Source organism: Leptonychotes weddellii, chromosome 5 (genome assembly GCF_054177405.1).
Source record: "Leptonychotes weddellii isolate Sample4059 chromosome 5, ASM5417740v2, whole genome shotgun sequence".
Classification (NCBI taxonomy): Eukaryota; Metazoa; Chordata; class Mammalia; order Carnivora; family Phocidae; genus Leptonychotes; species Leptonychotes weddellii.
The window spans coordinates 290243-306315 of NC_138373.1; the positions used below are offsets into that span (position 1 = coordinate 290243).

The 16073-nt window shown below is 60.0% G+C and overlaps 1 protein-coding gene and 1 long non-coding RNA gene across 19 annotated transcripts in view; one reads left to right on the plus strand and one right to left on the minus strand.

Annotated features, from left to right (window-relative positions):
• The window catches only part of SUN1 (Sad1 and UNC84 domain containing 1), a 300496-nt gene that overhangs the window by 115120 nt on the left and 169303 nt on the right, over positions 1–16073 (plus strand). The window lies entirely within an intron of this gene.
• On the minus strand, positions 5558–9087 carry LOC115937163 (uncharacterized). 13 transcript variants are annotated; one of them, XR_014145149.1, is made up of 7 exons: positions 8680–9054; positions 8011–8248; positions 7696–7803; positions 6992–7279; positions 6444–6615; positions 5987–6053; positions 5561–5755 (listed from the first exon to the last, which is right to left on the minus strand). It is a non-coding gene; the product is annotated as an uncharacterized LOC115937163 (long non-coding RNA). The 13 variants fall into 13 exon arrangements; XR_014145148.1 differs by having other exon boundaries at positions 5562–5755; positions 5987–6045; positions 6440–6615; XR_014145146.1 differs by having other exon boundaries at positions 5563–5755; positions 5987–6049; positions 8680–9051.

The following is a 16073-nucleotide window of genomic DNA, read 5'->3' on the forward strand; positions in this document are numbered from 1 at the left end:
TCGTGTGGGTTAGGCCCGTGCCCCGCCACGGCTGCCCTCCCGCCAGACAAAGGCAGTAAAGGCGTAGCCCCGCGGGCGGTCTTTCATCCTCCGCTCGTCAGGCTCCGGCATTTCAAAGGCCAAGTCGGGAGGGTACTTTGGGGGCGCTCCCTTTCCCCGTAATACCTGGGGAGGGGGGAGGCGGGACTTCTCCTGCCCTTTCCAGAGGGCCCGGGTCTCCTAGCGCCCATCCACATGCATTCACACCCCTGCAGCCTCCCAATGCCCCTGCCTTCCCCAGGCTGCAGCCCCACCCGACCACCCGCCACCAAGCCGGCTCTCCAGGTGTTGAGGGTGAGGAGGGTGAAGGAGGACGGAGGCAGAACCAGGGTAAACTTGGAAACATTTAGAAGCACATGACGGCCAGCCCTTGTCCGTCCAGGTGGAACCTTCAGAGGAACACCACTGGCCCGTTTGGGGAAGGCAGCCAAACATGCACCACCAGGACTCAGGCTGGACCCCGTCTGAGCCATGCCTCTGCATCCCGACTGGGCTGCATCACCTCCGTTTGAGCCTCGGATTCCTCTCGGGCAGAGGGACCTGAGGACACGCCTTCGGGGTTAAAGGCCTGGGTTCGACAGTGGGTATAGGAATGAAGGAGGGAAGGCCGCCTTGTATTTCGGCGCCGGGCTCTTCCGGCTCCAACCCCTCCACACCTGAGCCCCTTCTCCATGCGGCACTTCAGGGGTGCCCAGCTGGAGTTTGCGGCCAGCAGGGGAGTGAAGCGGGTGTCTTCAATGGCAGTCAAGCCAGGTCCAGGGCGGAAAGTGAGGGCGAGGCCTGGGTGCATCCCACCCCCAGACTGGAGAGCGGGGGTGGGGGGGTGGGGAGAGGAGCAGCGCCGGCGTCCCTCTAATCACCGGCGGCTATTAAAAATAAAACCTCTGCGAGTCGTCATAGTGACCAGACAACAGCGGCTCTGGGAGGGTGGCAAACCGCACCACAGGCACCTCTGGGGGGCGGGGACTTAGGACACGGTGCGGGCTCCAGCTGGGGTTGGGCAAGGACCCCCCAGCTCCACGCGCCCCACCCTCCCCTGGTCCCCGGAAGAAACTGGCAGAATTAGGCCCAGGAGCCCAGTTTCCAAGAATTGGACATGGAGACAGGAGAACTGACTTGACCAAGAGGTCACCAACTTAGATGAGAACCCACGCGGATGGACTCCCTCCCCCGGCCCTGGTTCCTCCTGACACCCTGCCCAGCCCATTCAGGTTCCAAGCATCCTTTTAGTCCCTGGAAAAGAGGGGCTGGGTGAGGAGGTGGGCCGCAGATGCTCACCCCAGAGAGGGGACCGTAAGTCTGGAGGCCAGGCACGTGGGGGCTACTGCACCTGCCCAGCGCTCCTGTCCTGATCCTTGCTGGTCAGGCGTGGTCACGTGCTCTTTCTGCCTGGGATCAAGTTTCACTTCCAGCCGCTATTAGGCGGTTCACACGGTTCATTGCAAATATTTGATAATGAGGCTAAATATACATCAGACTCGGAGGAGGCGTGGGCAGTCATGCCCAACGCGTGGGAGTGGCGTTACAGGCTCTGCGGGCATCCCCGACCGGCGCCCAGCTGTGTGCGGGAGGCAGACCCGCCCTGCGCACACTGCCCCTGGGCCATTCTGACCCCAAGCCCGGGCACAGCCCCCGGAGGCCAGCCAGAGGGCCCCTTGCGGAAGGAGGGGGTGCCACAGGGATCTCCAGGGTGGGAAGGTGCTGGCGGGAGGTGAAGGTGCACCTGGCTGATGGTCGGGATGTCCGGTCGCCCCCGGAGCCGGTGCTTCCGGGCTATCTCAGGCGTCTCCGGCGCAGCCCGACGTGCCTGCAGGCCCATAATTAAAGTGAGTCAGGTGCTCCAAATAGGCAGAGAGAGGGGCCGCCATGCAGCTGGGGTGACTGGTTGGGCGTCTGCCCCTCCCTGGTTGCCTGCCGGCACTGCCCATGACCCAGAAGCCAGGGAGCAGTGGGAAGGGCCTTGGCTATTCCTCAGAGCAAAGTAGGGGGCCTGTGGGAGGGGCATCTGCCTTTATTAAGCACCTTGTGTGGTGTGCAGCCTCCATGTCCCCCTAAACCCACCTCACTGCCTATGTGCCAGTGCCCGCCTGGGGCCTGGCTCCAGCCGATGCTCCCTTACTGCTGTGATGTTATTTCCCCGTGGGAGTCATGACTGACACCCACTGAGCACCTCGGGCCCTGCATGATTTCATTTCACTCACATAGACACCAAGGAGTGGTGATCTGTCCCACCTCTCCCCATTTTACAGATGGGAACACTTAGAGGCCAGGAAGCCGGGCCATTTGCCCACAGGACCAGGGCCGAGACGTGGCACGGCCCCGGGGAGCAACTCTGCGGCACGGACTCCTCTGCACAAACCCTGTTAACACACCGAAGCAGAATTCCTCGGGTGGCATTTGTCCCAAGGCTCACAGACAGGAGTGTGAAGGATGCTGGGTCCCCCAGCAGCATAAGCTCTGGGACTGGAGCCCATCCCACTTGGTCCCCAGTCCCAACGTGCACAGGGCAAGAGGGGCACACCCAAGTCCTGGCTGCCCTCTGTCCCTTGGCCTTGGCCTTGTTGAGGTGTTTGTCCTTAGACTGCCTTGTCTCAGTTCTCTCTGGAAAATGGGGGCCAGCCACCCAACCACGGCCAGTGAGCCTCCCTCCCACCCAGGAAAACCAGCCTGTGTGCGTGCACGCACATGCGCACGCGAGGCTGCAGGGCTGTGGCGCCCAGGGTGGGTCGCACGGGAGGGGGTCAGCCAGGCATCCAGACCCAGGCCACTGCCCAGAGCCAGGTGGATTTCAGAACAATTTGTAATGACGAAACACCACATTTCCCTTTATCTCTGGGCAAGGCTTTCTTGGTTCAGGGCAGTTAATCCAGGAGCAGCCTCAGCCAAGTGGGCATGGCTCCTTGAAGATCAAGAGTGCCCGTGAGGGCGTTAATTAGGGTATTACCGCAGGCCGCCCCAGGCCCCAGTGGCTAGGGATCGGGCCTTTCCAGTTCAGGCTCCCCAGAAGGGGTGGGAAACCTGGCAACAGGCTGGGCACACGTTCTCAGTGTTGTTTTTTACTCCCTATTAAATGTTTTTATTTTCCTTTTTAAATACACAAACAGAAACAGAGTGTAAGACAGCTATTCACCCACAATCATCTTGTGACTATTTTGTGCGGGAAGACCTAGGCTAAGGGACACTTGGTGGCTTGAAGGCTGTGGCCGCGGGGCATGTGAAACGTGTGAATGAGCACAGTGACCGGCCGTAGGCATAAGGCACACGCGGCCGAGAGGGCTTCGTGTGAAAGTAGAGTGCGAAATTTCTCATTACTAATTTTTATGTTAATTACATGTTGAAATGATAGCATTTTTGAGGTATTGAGTTAAACTACAGTACTATGATTAATTTCACCTGTTTTCCCTTTGTTTAACACGGGTCCTAGAACATTTGAAATGTCCTGTGTGGCTAAGAGGGTATTTCTATTGCGTGAAGCCAGTGTAGACACACGGAGTTCCTGCCCTATAGGGTCAACCAGGTGCGTGGGGGCGGGCCTCCCCCAGCCCAGAAGCCAGCAGAGCTCTGGAATCTCAGCGACCCTGAGACCAGGGGTGGAGCCAGGGCTCAGTTACACCCCACCAGCCTCACCGGCTCTGTGGCCTTGAGCAAACTGTGTGGCATCTTGGAGGCCCAACTTCCTCCTCCGGGTAACGGCCAGCTCAGAGGGTTGCTTTAAAGAATGCTCGCCCACACATTCAGCAAGATACTCGTGTGCACCACGTGGGGCACTAGGGACGCAAAGCTGAAACAAAGCTCTCCTGGAGCTCAGTGTCTCTCAATAAGCAAGTAACAGATATGCATATACTCTTTCAAGTAACGTATTTTGGGGGTGGTCAGTGAGGCCTATTTGTAAACGCGTCCTATTTGAGAGGGAGCCAGCTAGCCAGCTAGAGAGTCTAGACCCAGCCTTCTAGGCAAAGACAGCCACGGCATGTACAAAGGGCCTGAGGCAGGAACTGGCTTGGCTTGTTCAAGGAACAACAAGGGGCAGGGGGTGGTGGGTGAAGGTGAGCTGGGAGAGGTAGGCAGTGGGGCAGGTCACACACACCTTGAGACCAAAGTAAGGCATCTGGATTTTATTCTAGGGGCATGGAAGGCATCGAAGGGCTGGGGCAGGGAACCCAAACTGTGGCAGCATAGATAGGAAGCTTAGCTGCAGTCCCCTGTTCCCCTCCCCTGCCTCCTGGGGTCTTCAGGACTCATGGCCAAGTTCCTGCGTGGTGGGTGTGAATTCCAAGGATGGGACTGGTCACCCAGTTTGAACCCAGAGCCACCCCCACACCTCTTACCCCGGGTCCCTCTCGGGTCCATGACCGCGGATGGGGTGGGAAGGGCCTGCAGTGCCCCTTGGCCATCAGACAAAGACAGGACTCAGCCGGCCCAGACAGAGGTCGGAGTGTGGGGCTGGGCCCTGTGCACGTGGAGACATGCAGGCAGGCCTACCACTCCTCCCTCAGAGAAGACAGTGAGGTCATGCCCTCCAGAGACATGGGGCTGCCAGATGGAAGAGCCTCCCTATGTCCGAAGGGCTCACACCTCCCTCCATGGAAGCACAAATCAGACCAGAGCCGTGGGGTCAACTCGGGGGTGGGGGCCTCACTCACCAGGGGAGAGGGGAGCTACAAGGTGGCCTGTAGCGGCCAGGGCCGAGGGGCTGAAGGTGTGCGCAGGAAGCACAGAGACTTATAGAAGGCAGAAGAGCGTGGGTTCGTATGAGGAAGAAGTAAACGCGTCCTAGAGCCACAATAATCAGAACGGCGTGGTTCTCGTGTAACAAACGGATCGGAACCACGAGCCTGTTTCTTCAGTAAGACAGTTTAGAAAAGCGACCTGATTTAAACCCTCACTTTACCCCCAACACTAAATCCACTTCAAGTCAAGAAATGGTTCAAGAAAGGTTCAGGAAGGAGCGTGGAGCGTGTGGGTCTTGGTGCCAGGAGAAGCTCCCACTGCCACCTGTCGCACTCTTGCCAACGTGTCTTGTCTTGATCAGCCTCGAGGAAGCAAGGGGGACACATTGGCACAGGGGCGTTCCACAGACACCTGCTCTGACCTCCCGAACATCATTGTCACAGAGAAGCATCAGAATCAGAGGGGGCTGTTCCGGGGACAGCGGACGGACGGAAGCGTCTCCACCCAAACCACGACACCCAGGGCAGATCCTGGTGATGCTGCCGTGGGGGCGCAGGTGGACTCCCGGCTCCTCCGGAGATGCCGGGGTACCTGCGTGAAATGGCGTAAGGTCTGCAGCTTATTTTCAGTGGTTGGGGTGGGGGTTGGGGAATGTGGATGACAGACAGACAGATGACAGGTAGATGGGCTGATCGATAGATTGATGATGGACAGAGGACGGGGTACAGCAGATGGGGGAGTGTGCGCAGACAGGGACTCGGGAGCCTGGGCAACCGAGGGGAAGGGGTCACAGCTGTTCATTGTACCATTCTTTTTTTTTTTTTTTTAAAGATTTTATTTATTTATTTGAGAGAGAGAGAATGAGAGAGAGCACATGAGAGGGGGGAGGGTCAGAGGGAGAAGCAGACTCCCCGCCGAGCAGGGAGCCCGATGCGGGACTCGATCCAGGGACTCCAGGATCACGACCTGAGCCGAAGGCAGCCGCTTAACCAACTGAGCCACCCAGGCGCCCTCATTGTACCATTCTTATGACTTCTCTGTAAGGCTGAAAGTTTTCAAAATATAAAATCATGAAAAAAATGCCAATTCCCAGTCTCTAATTTTCCCATAGTTTACCAAACTTCTAGAAGGCAGAGAACTTTCACAGCTCCAGAAGACAAACCAAATCACAAATCAAAGACCAGCAGAAGTGTTACATCTCACACTTTTTAAGTTTTAAAAAAAATCCAATTTGACAGGATAGAAATTTAAAACACAGAGTAAAAAATTTAAAGACCTGAACCAACGGAATCCTTCCATTGTGGGTTCCGATTGTGTTCCTGGCTCCCCTGTGTACTTTCTATCTGCGTAGAACAAGTATATTAGCCAAAATTTAAAAGACATTTATCTGCTGGGTCTCTGCCCCCGGTTCTCTCCTCGGAAAACCATGGACTGACGCAGACAGGAGGGATGACAAGGCGGACGAGCCCACGCTCGGAGGGCACTTGGCTGCGCTGCCAGGGACGTGTCCGGTGGGGGTGGGGCAGCGCTGAGCAGGAGGGGGGCTTCCGTGCTGCTGACAGCCACTTGGCACCCAGAGCCGTGGACGTGGCTGTGACCCGACCCTGCAGGCCCTTGTCTGGGCACCTGGCCTAAGGAAACGGCCTGACGACAGAGCGGCCGCATGCGGGCTCCGGGGGGCACGACTGACCACAAACACTGGAAACACCCTAAAATCCCAGGTGGGAACCGGCCTTGTTTTCCTGGCCCTCTGGTTGGAAACGGTGTCCATTCCCAGGCGGGCAGCGGCGGCGGCAAAGACAGTTTCCCGTGGTGCGCAAACGGACAGAGACGGGCCACCGTCCACGGCGGGGTCAGAGTGTGGGGCCGCGGGTCTGGCTACCTTCCACCCAACATCCAGGTGGTCTGTGATGGGTGAAAATGACTTGTCTGAGCAATTCCGTCTACACCTCTGTTGTAGAGGAGACACCCGGGCATCCAAAGTGGGCAGGGGCCTCGGGCCCGGGTGACCGTCCTCTTGCTCCTCCAGGGAGGCGGGCAGTGCTGCCCCCCCCCACCCCGTCCACACTCCAGGGGAGGGCGGCTCTCAGAGCTGCCAGGCTGCATCTCACCGGCCGGTCGGGGACACAATGCTCCAATGGGCCTCGCTGTGCCCAAGGTACCGGCATCCCCCCTCACCCTGCCCCAGGCCTGCCTGGGACGGCTGCTCTGGCCTGGCCTGGCAACTGACCCCGGCCAGGTGGGGCATCCGGGAGGGGGCACTGGAGCTCCAGGCACACACCTCTGCTCCGAGTGACCCCGGCAGTGTCCTTCCTCCCTGGGGACGAGGGCTGTGGGCCCAGTAGAGGGGGGCCTGACAGCCCCTCCCTGTCTGTGACTGCTGGAGAAGCTATTTTCATCTGCGGCTGTTTTTCTCGACAGGAGAGAGCAAAGTACGTCAGATAATCTTATCCTTGTCCTGCTGTGACCCTCAGGAGATGGGGGGGCTGGCAGCCTCTGTAGCCCAAGCTTCCCTCTGGTGAGCAGCATATGGGTCCTCCAGCTTCCTGAGCTCCTACTACGCGCCTGCCTGGGGGGGTGTCAGAGGGGCAGGAAAGAGCCCAGGCCCAAGGCCCAGGGGGGAGGCAGCCCGCATCTGAGGATGGCTCCACCACCGGCTGGCTGTGCAACCTGTGGCAGGTGGCTTCACCTCTCTGAGCCCCTGTGGCCTCACACACGCCTGGGAAGTGCTCAAGCACGGAGCCAGAGTGCAGCCGAAATGCTGCCCTGATTCATTACCGGGTCTGGAGAGCACTGCATGCGGTGATTTGTGCGTAGACAGTGCCTGGCATGCAGCAGGCGCTCAGTACAGAGTGACTGCACCTGCAGCTCAGAGCCCCTCCGCCCGGGCCATAGGAGCCCTGGGTGCAGCCAGGCTGCCCAAGGCTCATCACGGGGCCACCCCTCAGGGTCCCTCTGGGCCCCACGCCACCAGCCCTCATTTACCTGGGACAGTGCTGAGCTCAGCCCTTCAAACCTCCGTGTCCAGCTACGATATTAGGGAGCCCTGCATCCAGAGAATCCAAAATAAAGCCACCAGGCCCTGAAACCCAACTGGGGTATACACGGGGGATTATTTCTGGGTCCTGCTTTGACAACACGCTAAGACACATTCATTCAACAACAGACATTTATCATGCACCTCATAGGAACAACGTGTCTCTCCAGAAACCTCGACATGGGTAACACCACCCCTGCCCTCATGGAGCTGACCTACCAGAAGGTGGAGTTGGATGGCAAACATAGAAACAAGGGGCTTACCTGCCTGTTGATGGTCCTTGGCTGGACGCTTTCAGCTCCAGGGAAAGAAACTCAACACTACCTGGCTTATACAGTGAGAGATCTTACTGGGAAGCGCGGAGGTCATGCTTCAGGAGAGATCTGATCAAGGATCCAGCTCTGTGTGTTAATGGTCTTCTCCCCTTGACGTCTTCCTTCAGCAGATCTCCTCATGGTGACAAGACGGCTGCCAAAAGCAGCCTGGGCTTCCTCGTTCACACTGAGCAAGAAAGAGCGAAAATGTTGTGCCCCTGGTTTCTCTGAAGACTGAGGTAGTTCCTTCTCCGAACGCTCTCCTTGGCCAGAAATGGTGGGATGCCATTCCTGTGTCCCTTTGTCCACTGCCCTCATCGTCAAGACCTCAAACCCGGAACTCCCTCTTGAGCCCCAGACTCCACTCAGCACCTCTGCCTGGGTGTCCAACAGAAAAGCCAACCTTAACACGACCAAGACAGACCCCCAGACCTACTGCAAGCTCTGACCCTGGGGACCCTGTCCTCCTGGCTGCTCAGACCATAGCCTGGGAGTCAACCCTAAAGCCCTCTGAGCAGACGTCCCATGTGCCAGGAAACATTGGTGACTCAGCCCTCAAAATGTCTCAGGAACCTGACCAGTGCCCACCCAATGTCGCCTCCAGGCCCTAGCCCCCACCTTCCCCCAGGAAAACTGTCCCATCGTCCTGAGCGCCACACCCCCTCCGCCAGTCCATCTCAACTCAGCAGCTAGAGTGAGCCCCTCAGACCAATCAGCCCGTCCTTCTCTGCTCCAGGGACAGGGAAAGCCACCGGATCTTTTCGGGGGAAATTAAGTGTGCAGTCGGGCTCTGGCGTGAATGCACTCAATGGCCCCCGATGCTGGCGTCCATGGCTCCTGCCAGCACCCCCATCGTCAAGTCTTGGGCCCTCCCCTGAATTACAGAGCATTGTCCCGGCAGATAACGGGTTATAAATAATCCTTTCCTCCCTGTCCAGGCTCCCGCCCGCAAAGCTGATGTGGGCAGGAAGCAGCCACTCGGGGTCTCACCCAGGCCGGAACCCAGGGCCCGCCCAGCACTTTCCCGCGAGATCCGGGAGTTGGGACCACCACCTGGCTCTTGCCTGTCTAAGCGGCCTGTGTGGCCAGGCCGAGAGGCCCTCCGGGTGTCCCTCAGTGTCTATCAAGGACCCCAGAACTCAAGCAGCTGTGGGTTCCAGGTGAGGGCAGCTCAGCACCCAGGAAACCCAGGTCCAAATCTGCGCTGTCTCCTTCTAGCATGTTCCACGGGGAAGTCATGGAGCCACCTGGGCCTCGGCTCCTGAGGAATCATAACAAACCACTCCCAAACTGGGAGGTTAATCCACCACAAAGAGCGTGTACCTCACCGTGTCCAAAGGCCGGCTGGGCGGTTCTAGGCGCCGTTTGCCTGCTCAGGCTGCTTGTGCGGCCTCACGACCTGGTGCCCAGCTTCCCCAGAGCAGGTGACCCCCAGACTAAGGCACCTCAAGGCCCTGTCCTCCACCACTTCCACAGTATCCTCCTGGTAACAGACTGCCAACTCCACCTGGGTGGGGAGAACCCAAGGGCGTGAAGCCCAGCAGCAGCTACCCCTGACTTAAGGGTGGTTTCAAGGATTAAGTGAGCTCACACAGGGAAGCACCGGCACGTGGTGGAGGCTTGGCACTGGGCACCTCCAAGAATGGGCCCCTGCCTCTCCAGACTCAGCAGGAAGCAGTGACCCAGGCCCAGCCAGGCAGGCCGGTGCAGGGCCTTGTCTAGCAAAAGGTATGCACCTCTTCTGGTGGCGCACATGCCTGGTGCACGGCGTATCGTTTTCCTGAAGGGTCCCCCAAAACACCCATCCAGCTCCCACCATTCCCCTGGCCCACCTGAACCCTGCCCCAGGGTTCCTGGACTAGCCCATGTCTGACGGGAGGCTGAACGAAGCCAGGCTCCCCAAGGGCGCCCCTTGCTCCAGAGGACAGAAGAGGAATCTGAGAAGGCTTCAAGGCGGTGGTAGCACCTGAGCCAAGTCTGGAAGGATGGCAGCCAGCAGCTGGGCTCCCCAGGCCAGGAATTTTCCTTCCCGCTGGGCCCCACCCATCTTATCTCCCTCCCAAGGGAGCGGATCCCAGGGACCTTCCCGAGAGGGCGGGCAGCTCAGCCAGCTCCCCTCCCCGCCGGCGGCAGCGCTGACTCATCAGTCTGGAATGCACGTTCAATTCTTCCGCCACCCCTCCCCCTCCGCTGCTGTCCCCATCCTCCTCCTCCTCCCTGTCCTGTCCCCCCAGTGCCAACCCATCCCTTCCTGACCCAGGCGCAAGGTTCCGGCAGCCCGAGGATGGAGGCTGGGTCAGGGACTCCCCAGGACTCCCCGCCACCCAGGAGGCCAGGGCAGGAAGGAGGAGGTGCCTTCCCAGCCAGGGGAGGGCCTTCCTCAGGGACCCGCCCCCAAGCTGGCTGGCCAGATGGGGAAGTGTAGGCTCTCGGTATCCCTCTCAGCCGGCCCCGGTGGATGTCAGGCTGAACCCAGAACCTCCCACCCCATCTCCTCCGCACCTCAAGTGCTCGCTCTTCACAGGGCTCTGGCTTCTGGAAGCGGCTGAACAAGGGCCTCATGCTTTCCTGGTGGCCTCCCTGGAGGATGGGGCACCTGGAGGACCACAAGCACCTTGCGTCTCTCTGTGCTGCCAGTTTGCGGACTCTGCCAGGGCAGCGTCCGGTGGTTCTGCGCGTCCTTACACCGTCTCGGCCCCTCTGAGCCTGTAGCTTGGCCCATCATCCATGGGCTCCCTTTCCCTGGCCGTGGCCCCACAGGCGTTGAGAGGACAGAATCCCTGCCCTGCCTGCCAGCTTCCCAAGGCAACCCCCCTCCTTTGCCACGTCCTTACCTTCCTCAGTTCACCTGCCGACCCAGGGAGCTGCACAGGAAGGCTTCAACACCGACAGGCGGGCGGCATTCCATTCCGGAAGGTTCCCGCACTCCCACTGGGTCCCCATGAAGCCCAGCAGGGAGGGTGAGGCTGGGTGCCTCCAGGCCCACAGAAGCTGAAACCCCCCACCCCAGCCGGTTGGTGGTCTGGACTTGGGCCCCACCCCGAAGCCTGAGACTCCCCCTGCCTCAGATATCTAGGGACCGGCCACTGGGTACCAGGCCTGGGCAGAGTGGGAAATAGGGCAGACAGGGCCTCCGGGATCGGAGGTGGGGTGCAGGGGAAGTTCGGGGACAAGCACTGAGAAGGGGGCATGGATGCAGGGAGGGTGAGGATCAGGGCTGCCCGGATCTGGGGATGGGAACACCAGGAAAGGAAGGGGTGCAGTGGGAAGGGCTGGTTTGTGCTCGTCTCTGTCTGCAGGCTCCCCGGGGTCTGTCTGGGACTGGACTGTAAGGAGGTAAGCGGGGCGCTGCAGGAGGCTGGTGACGGATGACCAGGGGCCCGGACCGGGGGTGGCCATGGAGGTGGAGAGGGAGCCCAGAGGCAGCCAGCCCTGGCCTAGAATGTGTGGGGGTGCCGGGCATGGAGGGCTGGGGGGCAGCCTAGATTGGGCGAGGCTCCACTGCCTCCCAGCCCCACCTCTCAACTGGCCCTCAGGCCAGTGTTCTGGCCCCTGGGACCAAAGCCTCATGGTCCTAAAGCATCCAAAACCCAGTCCCCAGAGTGCGGCCCCAGTCTCAGGCCGGGAGCACCCCGGAGTCCACCCCTGCCCCCTCCCCCAGGCCAGGGATCGCTGAGATTGTCGCTGGCCACCCTCACCCCCCCCACACACAACACACCACAGACACTGGCTAATTTGGAGAGTTCACACTGGAATTGTCTAAATTTGTCAAGTTTTGCCAGGCAACCTATTTAGCCTATAGAAAAACGAAGTGTGGAGGTTCCTAGGAGTCTCCAGGTATGACCAGGGCACTTTTCTCTGGAAGCACATACAATTTGCGGGAGTGCATTTGGAAACAATGATGATCCAACCAAAAGCAAAGTAACACACGTTTTCTTCTGACTCGGTAGCTTAGAGGAGCTATGTGGGGGCCTAGAGCCCAGAGGTGGGGGGGTTCCAGCCCTGGCTCCAGCATCTACTGGGGCCTGGCAAAGTCCCCTCTGTCTCTGGCTCAGCCTCCCTGCCCCATCTAAGGTTCCTGAGAGTCCTTGATTCAGCAGTTCAGTTCATTCTGACCCAAGCACTCCCTACAAGGCCTTTTGTGTGGGTTTAGTCGATCATGCATTCATTCAACAAACGTGGGGGGGGGCTGGAGGAGTGGGCAGACAGCTGTGGACCAGACCAAGAGGGCCCTTGTGTGGGGAGACACACAGCCTGGTGCAGACTGATGAGCCGGCCACCCGAGACTGCAGGAGGGCCCCCTCCCAAGGACCAGGAGAGACACAGGGCCTGGGTCCTAAGGAAACCTCTGGCCGGGCGGCCTACCCTGGGTGGCCAGCAGAGTCGCTCCCGGGCCCTCCAGTGCCCACGTAGGGAGGCTGGCTGCTGAGGCTGCCTGGCTGTGCAGAGGCCCACACCACCGAGGGGCGTCCGGGCCCAGCAGAGCATCCAGGACAAGGCAGGAGAACACCCCCGCTGCTATCGCCCCAGGTCCTTGGTTCCCAGGACGACCACATCGGGGAGCAGAGACAAGTCACACGCACAGGGCCCCGTCCCACGTTCGAATCTACAGAATCGTGGTGGCTGTTTATGTCGCGAGACTTCAGAGGGACGCTACACGGTGACCGCAAACCACACCCAGGGGGTGTGGTGGGTACCGGGGACACGTCTGTCACCTCCACAAAGCTGGGCTCCCGAGCAGCAGCTGGGCATGCTCGGGGGCCGGCCCCTGGCGACGGGGGCTCCGCGTTCGGGGGGAGCCGTGCAGCTGCCCAGCATTCCAGGCCCACTGCCACTATGGGGTCACCCTGCAGCCCAGAGGCCGGCCCCGTCTGAGCCCGCGGTCCTGAACACACAGGATCTGGGATCCACACCTTTTGCCTCGGATGTGTGCACTCTGGTTAGACAGCTTCTGTTCCAGTAGCTCCGAATCCGCGTGTCCCCTCTGCAGCAGCCCCCGCGTCACGGGCACATCGAGCCGCACTCACTTCGTAGACGAGACAGTCGAGGCCCTTAGAAGAGGGTCCTTGCCGCAAACAGCAGCGGGGCTCGGGGCAGATTAGACGGCACCCTGAGGGTTCCGCGCATTGGCAAGCGCAACGTATGCCGACCCGGAACCGTCACGGTGTGGTAGGTCAGGGACTGCCGGGTTCACTGCCCAGCACATTCCTGAAACACACCAGCCTGATTTCTCCAGCTGTGAAAGTAAAAGGAACGGCGGACCGGGGAGGCTGAAAGGGAGGTCTCCGGTGGAATGACCCGGGGCTCTGTGCAAGCTAGAGCAGACCCCCACCACTGGGGGCAGCGGAAAACCCAATGACCTTCCATGTGGCCGAGTAAAAGTTCTGCACGTGGATTTTAAAATCGACGCGGGACTGTCCTTTGTGAAGCCACTCCCACAGAAGGGTCCTGAGGGCCTTGGGGGCCCCCCGAGCGTGCCACGGTCTTAGGTTTCTGGGCCTAGATTGAGAGACTAATTGAAGGTTTCCCTGCCCTCGGAGCTTAAGTTAGAAGCAGACTAGCTGACCCCCACAAGAGATGGGATGCTCTGCCCAACTGGAGGTGAGGCTGGGGCAGAGAACTGAGTCACCAACTTCCTAATTTGGTCACATCCCAGAAGGCAAGAGCGGTCCAAGAGGGGAGAGCGAGGTCAGCGCGGTCCATGGCTTCCTGGAAGGGGGTGGGGTTGAGCCGCATTCTGGCGAGGCCAGGGCAGACCCCAGGGACCCCGTCTGGATCTGAGTCTCAGGAACCAGAGCCCCCACGGCCTGCAGCCGCCACAGGAGCCTTTGAACTGCAGGGCCCAGGACCCCCAAGTCAGCCCAGACGGAGAGGCTGCCGCTGAGGGCGAGGACCTCCCAGACAAGGAGTCAGCCTCCCCTGGGCTCAGCCTGGCAACTGCGGGCCTGGGAGGGAAGTGCCAGACCTCAAAGTGAGTCACTGCCCGTCTGATTCAGCCCCTGAGCCGGGCGAGGGGAGGCTGGGGCGGTCGGCAGCCACGGGTGTCTCCCCAGCAGGGTGCGTGGGGAGGCCAGGGTCTGCGAGCTTCTTCCTGCCAGTTAGGGTCTCGTTCCACGCAGAGCTGCAGGGGTCACTACCCAAAATTTACGGATGGGAAAGCTGAGGCTCAGAGGCTCACGCTCACAAGACCCATGTCAGGCAGGGCGGGACAGGGAACCCAGGGCACCACGCAGAAAAGCCACCGCACCGGGACTCATGTGCAGCAAGAGGGGCTGCTGGGCCCAGCGCTGGTCCGTCCTCTGAATGCCCAGGCCGGCCGGCCAGAAAGGATCTCTCTGGGGGAGCCAAGCCACCTCCATGGCCAGGAACAGTGTCAAAGGGGCACGGTAACCGGAAAAAGGTTGACGGAATGAACGAACTAATGAATAAGCCCGGGTGTCCACGGCAAGGCAGGCCTCTAACTCTGGGGCCCCCAGCACCCAGCCCCCCGTGAGCCCTCCGCAGGTCAGGGAAGGGATTCTGGACCACTGTGTTCCATTCCAGGTATAGCTGGGGGGGCGGGGGTGATCCTGGGCTGTTTTAGAGTGGGGAGGGTAAGGCCCAGAGATGTCCAGGGACTTGCTCAAGGCCACACAGCAAGCGGCAGAATGGCTCTGGGGGACTCTGGGATGTGGGGAAAGGGGCCAGGGCCGGGCGGTGCCGCCTACGTGTGAGGTGTGAACACTCGGCTTGCTGACCCCACCTGCAGCACCTCCTCTGCTCCTGCCCTGGCCGAGGCCTCCCCCGCTATGCTGTCCCCTCCCTGCTCTCCTCCCCAGTCAGGCCCGAGGACCTTCTCTGAAGTACACCAGACTCCTGGCTCCTGGGCTGCCCACTCCACAGGGTGTGGAGGAATGTCTGCTCCCATCCCCGGTGCCACCTGCCTCACCTGCCTCCGGCCTTCTCCCCACTGCCCCTGAGACACCCAGCCTCTCTCCCGTGGAATCAGAACACAGGGACCCGGGCTGCCCGTCACCCGGTGTCCTCCAGCGCCATGTCCTGCAAAACTCGCATGCGGTGCCACGAGCAGGATCTTCATGTGGATCCAGCCAACGTGTGGGTTACCCCATCGGTGCGAGGGGCGCTGTGTGCGAGCCGCCCCCTCCCCGCACCCCACCGAAGTCCGGCTCCCCTTCCACGTGTTGTCATTTCAAGGAGGGCATGCACGTGGCACGTGGAACCACAGAGCCCGTGACCCTTGTGCCGGCGCTTCTGCTCCGCACGACTCTCTGGAGACGCACCGGGGCTGCTGCCGTATTGCTGGATGGCTCCTCTCCGTGGCCAAGCCGCGTCCCGTGGCAGCTCGTGGACAGCCCGCTGAAGGACGTCTGGGTTGCTTCCAGCCTGGGGCCGTGTGAGTAAGGCTACCGCAAGCCTTCCCGTGCGGTGCTGCGTTTTTCTGGGGCCAGTGCCCAAGGGCGCAGTAGCTGGGTCATATGGTAGTTGCACGTTAGGTTCGGGTTTTTATTGGTGTTTCTTAAAGGTTTATTTATTAGAGAGAGCGCGAGTGCGCGAGCACACGTGAGTGGGTGATGCTGCGGCCCTGGGGTTGTCACTACTTTTCCCTGCAGCCGCCCTGACAGGTGTGGGGTGCGGTCCCTGCGGTCTCCTCGGCCCTTCGTGGCCCCTAACTATCTGAACGTCTTTCTGTGCCCGTATTTGCCACCTGCGTGGGGTGTGACGCCTGCTCATGCCTTCGCTGAGTGTCCAGAGCTCTCCCCTTCGTGGGACATGTGGTTTGAAAACCTCTTCTCGTCTGCAGCTTGACTTTTCAGAGGCTGTTGCAGGACAAATGGTTTTAATTTTCAGGAATTCCAAGTAATCCAATTTCCCTTTTACAGACTGCGTTGGGCGTCTAGTCTCAGAGCAATTTCCTAGCCGGCTCGAGATCGAGGAGCTCCTGTTTGTGCTAAGTTTTATACTTCTGTGTTTATGTGTAAGCTGTGAGCTGTTCTGAGCTCGTTTTTGTAGAA